This window comes from Gossypium hirsutum, chromosome A01 (assembly GCF_007990345.1).
Source record: "Gossypium hirsutum isolate 1008001.06 chromosome A01, Gossypium_hirsutum_v2.1, whole genome shotgun sequence".
NCBI lineage: Eukaryota > Viridiplantae > Streptophyta > Magnoliopsida > Malvales > Malvaceae > Gossypium > Gossypium hirsutum.
Window position 1 is genome coordinate 53,496,928 of NC_053424.1, and position 7,018 is coordinate 53,503,945.

General features: G+C 36.0%; 1 non-coding gene across 1 annotated transcript; it reads left to right on the plus strand.

The window, feature by feature from the left end:
• Positions 1–1,466: 1,466 nt before the first annotated feature.
• On the plus strand, positions 1,467–1,573 carry LOC121206474 (small nucleolar RNA R71). The gene has a single exon (XR_005901512.1). It is a non-coding gene; the product is annotated as a small nucleolar RNA R71 (small nucleolar RNA).
• Positions 1,574–7,018: the final 5,445 nt, after the last annotated feature.

Sequence of the window (7,018 nt, forward strand, 5' to 3'; positions counted from 1 at the left end):
CGTCTCCCACACGAAGTGTAAGCTCACCTGTGCCAACATCAGTAATTGTTTTAGTAGTTGCTAAAAAGGGCCTCCCTAAAATCAAATGGATGTTATTATCCTTCTCTATGTCAAGAACAACGAAATCAATGGGAAATATGAACTTATCTACTTTTACTAGTACATCTTCAATAATACCCCTAAGAAGTCTTAAAGTTTTATCTGCCAATTGAATGCTCATCCTAGTTTGTTTAGGTTTCCCAAGACCTAGTTGCTTAAACATTTTGTACGGCATGACGTTAATACTATCCCCTAAATCAGCTAATACATGATTCACATCTAAACTACCAATTAAGCAAGGAATTGTAAAACTCCTTGGATCTCTCAATTTGTGGGGTAGTTTATTCTGTAGAATAGCTGAGCAAACTGCGTTTATTTCCACATGCAACGCCTCGTCCAACTTACGTTTGTTTGCTAAAAGCTCCTTTAGAAATTTCATTGCATTCGGCATCTATGACAGAGCTTCAATAAATAGTAAGTTAATATGTAATTTTTTTTAAAGTTTAAGGTATTTACCGAATTGTTCGCCTGAGCGGTCTTTCCTTGTCGCGTTAGGGTATGGAACAGGAGGTTTGTATTCTTCATTCACCATTTTGTTATGACTTACCTCACTTTTATCTTTACTCACCACAGTGTCTTGCCTCGGTTCAGGCTCAGGCTCAACGAATTCTTCTTTATCTTGAGTACTAATGGCGTTGAGCTTTTCATTTGGGTTAGGTTCAGTATTGCTTGGCAAGCTACCTTGTGGTCGTTCGGAGATTAGTTTGGATAGCTGGCCTATCTGAGTTTCAAGTCCTTGGATTGATGCTTGTTGATTTTTAAGTGCTGTCTCGGTATTTTGGAAACGGGTTTCTGACATTGATATGAATTTTGAGAGCATCTCCTCAAGGTTCGGTTTCTTCTCTTGTTGATAGAGTGGATGTTGAAAACCTTGAGAATTTTGTGGCTTTTGATTCCCTTGACCACCCCAGGAGAAATTTGGGTGGTTCCTCCAACCTGCACTATAAGTATTACTGTATGGGTTATTTTGAGATCTGAAGTTATTATTACCCATATAGTTGACTTATTCCTCTTCGGTTGTGGCATTGAAGGATTGATATTCTGTATGCACACCTCCTCTGCTTAAGTCACACCTCATTACTAGATGTACCTGTGTAAAACCAAGAAAACTATCAATCTTTTTATTGAGAAGTTCTACCTGATTTGACAGCATAGTAACTGAGTCGATGTTATAAACGCCGGCTATTTTTGTTGGCTTAGTCCTCATGACTTGCCACTGATAGTTATTCAGTGACATTTCTTCAATGAATTCATAAGCCTCTTCAAGTGTTTTGTTGTTGATGGTTCAGCCAGCAGCTGCGTCAACCATTTGCCGAGTCGAGGGATTCAGGCCATTGTGGAATGTCTGTACTTGAAGCCAAAACGGTGACCCATGGTGAGGGCACCTTCTCAGTAAGTCCTTGTATCTCTCCCATGCATCGTAAAGTGTTTCTAAATCCATCTACACAAAAGAAGAGATATCATTACGTAATTTAGCCGTTTTAGCCGGTGAAAAATATTTTAGTAAAAATTTCTCGGTCATTTGTTTCCAAGTAGTGATAGACCTTCATGGTAACGAGTTCAATCACTGTTTAGCTTTGTTTCTTAAAGAAAAGGGAAATAACCGAAGACGAATGGCATTATCAAAAACTCCATTGATTTTGAATGTATCGCAAAATTCAAGGAAATTTGCTAAGTGAGCGTTGGGATCTTCATCCTGCAAACCATCAAACTTAACAAACTGCTATATCATCTGAATAGTTTTAGGTTTTAATTCAAAAGCATTTGCAGCTACAGCAGGTCTAACTATGCTAGATCCAATTCCTGTTAAAGAAGGTTTAGCATAATCATACATAGTAAGTGGAGCAGGATTTTGATTAGCAGCAATTGCAGGAGGTAGCTGATTGCCTTGGTTTTCAGCCATCTCATCGGTTGGGGTTTGAGTATCGTCTTCTCGCTCGTTCTTTGTGTAGTGTAAACTACGCCTTATTTCTCTTTGATTTTTGCAAATTGTACGATCGATTTCTTCGTCAAAAAGTAATGATCCTGACGGGTTTCTTCTAGTCATAAAATATAAAAACTACCAAGAGAGAGAAAAAGTAAATTAATAAATACTAAAATAAAATAAAATTGCAAGAAAAAAATGGCTAAAGTAATAAAATTTTAGTGTTCCTAATATTTCAGTTCCCCGGCAACGGCGCCAAAAACTTGATCGTGTGATTCGTAACAAGTAATAAATATTTATAATGAAGATCAAACCTAGACTAACTATTATCATGACGAAAAGGCAAGTGCACCTATCGAACAATAGTATAGTAATGGCAAGACCGGGATATCGTACCCAAGGGAATCAAAAGTACTAGTAATAACTATCTTTTTTATTATCTAGCCTAAGAATAAAAGGGGTTTCCTTTAGTTAACTAATTATTTAAACTAAGAACGCACAGAGAAAAGAATTGGGGAATTGCTTTTGGGAAAATCGATTGACTTGAGACAATACCTAAGGAAAAATCCACCTAGACTTTACTTGTTATTCTGGCTCCGAATCGAACGATTTATTCATTCAACTTGTTCCGTAGAGATCCCTAAGTTATGTTATTATCCCTATTCAAGAATAATAACGTCTAATCCCTAGATTGAATAACCGAGACTTTTCTCTAATTAACACTTTAGGGTTGCATTAACTCGATCTATGGATCCCATTATTAGGTTTCACCCTAATCTGGCAAAATCTTGTCACCCTATTTCTAGGCGCGCAATCAACTCCGCTTAATTATGGCAAATGTACTCTTAGATAGGGTCTATTCCTCCTCTGAATAAGAGCGTGTCTTGAACTAGTATCCTGGGATGTCAAAACAAGAATTAAGAACACATAATTAAGAACAAGTTAAATATTTATCATACGATTCAGAAAATAATAACAAGATTCGTCTTAGGTTTCATTCCCCTTAGGTATTTAGGGGATTTAGTTCATAACTAAATAAGAAAACATCTCAAAAGAATAAAGAATACAAAACATAAAGAAAACCCAAAACTCCTGAAGGGAAATTGAGGAGAGATCTTCAGTCTTGAGGATGAACCTGGCTTCTGCGATGGATCAATCGGCTTCCTTAGGGTAATTCCTTACCCTCCTTCTCATTCTCCCCTTTTTCTCCTCTTCTAGGGTGTATTTATAGGCTTTGGAATGCCTAGAAGCCCTCAGAAGTGGCCTTTTCCAAATTGGACTTAACTTGGGCTCGGCAGGGACACGCCCGTGTGACACACCCATGTGCGATTACTTTAGGCCGTGTTCAAGCCTGTTAGAATGGCACGGCCGTGTGGTCTGCCCGTGTAAGGAGGTCCAGGCCGTGTTGATTTCGTACTTTGGCCCATTTTCTCCATTTTTGGCCCGTTTCTCTTTCCTTTCATTCTCCTATGATAAAACATGAAATTAAAGCATTAGGAGCATCGAATTCACCAATTCTAATGGAAAAGCATCCATAAAATGCATTAAATATGGGGTAAAAATATGTATAATTTACGGTTTATCACTTGGGTTGGAAGTCGCCGGAGAACCTATCACACTATCAAACTAACAAATTGGGTATTGATAATTCTTATACTTAAAGTCATGGCATGTATAGGGGATTTGGTTTTTTTTGTATATATCATAATTTTTTTTGGCCTAAAATGTTGGCCTATGCTATTTGAAAGTTCATTGTTGTGTAAGGCCATTTGATGTTGGTATATTGGCTATACTATAAGTTGATGATGATGCATTTCAAGAATGTGTATGCTTACACATGTTGATGAATGAGTGGTGATATCTATGTGTGACGTAAATTTGTTCGCAACGGCAAGTCAGATTACTGCACGGGCTAGGGACATGGCCATACGAGCCACATGGTCATGTCTTAATATCACACGGGAGTGTGCCTCTGTTTTTCATGAAATTTTTTCAAAGTTTTCTAAAGTTCTCAGTTTGGTCCTGAACCGTTTCCAGAGCATGATTTGGGCTTCGTAGGCCCATATTAGGGACTTCAAGATGAAATGTGGAAATATTTAAATTTGAACACAAATTCATGACCCAATTTTATACGATTGCATGTGTTTATGACTGGTAATGCCTCATACCCTATTTCGGTGTCGAACAAGAGTAAGGGGTGTTACATTTAGTGGTATCAAAGCTATGGTTTAGTCGATTCTCGGACTAACATAGCATATGTGAGTCTAGCTGTACATGCCATATTACTACTCGTGATAGTATGGTATCTCCCGACTCTGACAAAATTGTTTTGTTAAGACAGAAATGCTGATAATGATATTAAAATGATTGAAATGTGCTTATGATGTTTCGAATTTTGGAAAGGTATGAATAGAAGTTCACGATATGTGTGTGTTAATGTACGAAATGAGATAACCACAAGTTGAGAAATGTTTAAAGTGGAATGAAATGAAAGTTTATATAGTGATAATCCCATCCATGTTTGTTTAGCATGCATATGATGTTATGTGCCCAACATATTTGATTAAGTGAATATGATAAGTAAATTTACTCAAATTGACAGAATGTGCGTTTATGTACACTTGTTTGAACAAGATAATCCAAAAAGTTCAGGTAACATGACTATGTATGTTAATTAGCTTGAAGTGAATTATGTAATTGTGATTATATGATATTGGTGATGAATGCTAAGTCATATGTGTGTACTTATGAGAGTCAAATTAGAGGCTTTACAACCTCACCCTCTTACTAGTGTTGCCTTATAACGAAAATTCACGAGAATCATGTGAAATAAGTCCATAAATGTGAAACTAAAGAGTTTGGTGGTGAAATAATTAGTAATGCATACAGAGATAAGAATAGTTTTGAAAGTGGAAACAATTTTGGAAGGATATCAGATGGTTCTAAAGATTATTCAGATTAAGCAATGTCACAGTTAAAGAAAAAGTTAATCTCGGCTAATCGACTTATTGAGATATGATGTCTAAAGTATGTCTTTTTTGAAATTTTTCCCGAATTGGTTTTCGTTAGTGAATGGAATGATGCAGGGTTCATGATGACATAATTAGTTAGAGAAATTATAATTTAGTAGTAAAGTTAGAGAAATGATAATTGAGTAGTAAAGATGTCTGTGTGTGACAGTTACAGTTGAAATGAATATGATGATCTTTTCTGGGTATTCTATATATTCTTTTATCCTTAAAGATATGTGTGTGATTGTTCATTTTCTGGTGAAATTTTTATCGTGTGAGAATGTTAGTTGACTGTAATGTTAGACGAAAGTTATGTTGGTCTAGTTGGTTCATGATCGGCATTCCTTTATCTCTTCGGAATTCTATTCTGATATGTTGGAATGAAGTCAATGGTAAAAATTTATGTGAGACTATTCTTATGTTTCTATTGATTATGGTTTTGTTTTATATATGCGGGAAATATATTATATATGTTATGATGGAAGTCCAGAGTCGGTAAGCAGTGTTTTTCTTCTAGCTTTCTCTGGGGAATTATCAAGATCTTTATTATCTTCTTGTGAGTTTTGTTCTTGGACTTCTGGTATGGTATTGTATCTTGGATTTCTTTATCTCTTATTTTCTATCATTCTTATTTCATGAATTATCAACCATGGCTTATCTTTAAAGTGTGTTCTTCAGCTTGTGACAACTGTGTCTATTATGATTATGCTTCTGGTTCGATCATAGAAAAGTGGTGATTCTGGTATCTGGATTTCTCTAATTTTTGTGTAAGGAATTGACATCGGCAAAGGTATAAGTGGTGAAATCACAAGCTTCAATTTGTATCATAGAAAAGTGGTGAAATCAACTTGGCTGTTTTTATCAGAGTGAGCTGGTAAGTTGAAATGTGATTTGAGTTATAGATAGTTAAAGTATCCTCAATTATGGTAATAAATTTTGTGCATCCACGAATATATCGATGGACAATCTGAACGAAGAATTGATATTCTAGAGAGTATGATGCTGAGATATACCTATTAGATTTGTTCTAGTCTGATAATGTTATTATGAGTTAAAGTTGTTCTGAATGATATGGTTATCACATTTATGAAAATTCAGATGGTTTGTGTGTAACACCCCAAACCCCACCTAGATGTTATGGTCGAATCTATGATGTGACATTGGAGTGTTTTTCCAAAACACAAATTGAAAAAAATAGATCCAATTTTCATAAAAACTTATTTAGATTCTAGATAGAAGGTTAGAATGACTAGTTCCTTGTGAAAACTCAAGTTGTTTAAGTAAAATATAAATTGTACTAGTTTCTCAAATTTTTAACGCAGTGTTTGTTGTGGAAGCTTTTAAAACGTATGGCGTAAGCGCGATGATTTCAGAAAAACTTAGGTTTTGTGCTTTTCTGAAAATACGAGTCCTATTACTAACGGGTAAAATTAAAGTAATTAAATCCCCATATTAAAATAAACTTTAAAAATGCCTTATTACATAATGAAAACCTAATATCAAATGAAATCTAAATTATAGCATTTTAAATAAATTAACTACGTTGAGTGGCTACCTTTGAGTCCTCCGTCGCCTCGATCCGTCTAAGCTTGGGGATTCCCTGCACAGACAACAGATGGGTGAGTTTACAAAAACTCAGTGTGTGAAATCCCAAAGTAACAAACAATCAGAGTAAACGCAATCTGGGCCTAAGCCCGTTAGTTCCAGTTAAGGACTTAGCCCATTTTTCTGAAACAGTATCAGTCTGGGCTTGAGCCCATTTCAGAATAAAAGTAGTCTGGACCTTAGCCCATTTCAGTACAGTATGCAAACAAAGAATCCTACCCAATCCATCCGCTACACACCATCTCCGTACCAGCCCTACACACCATGTGGGGACAAAATCGACCCACCCAACCTTACATACCAAGTCGTACCGATTTCGGTAGTAAAACAATAATTGCAGCAAAGCTAACAGTATTAGGCTTATAGCTCTCAATACACT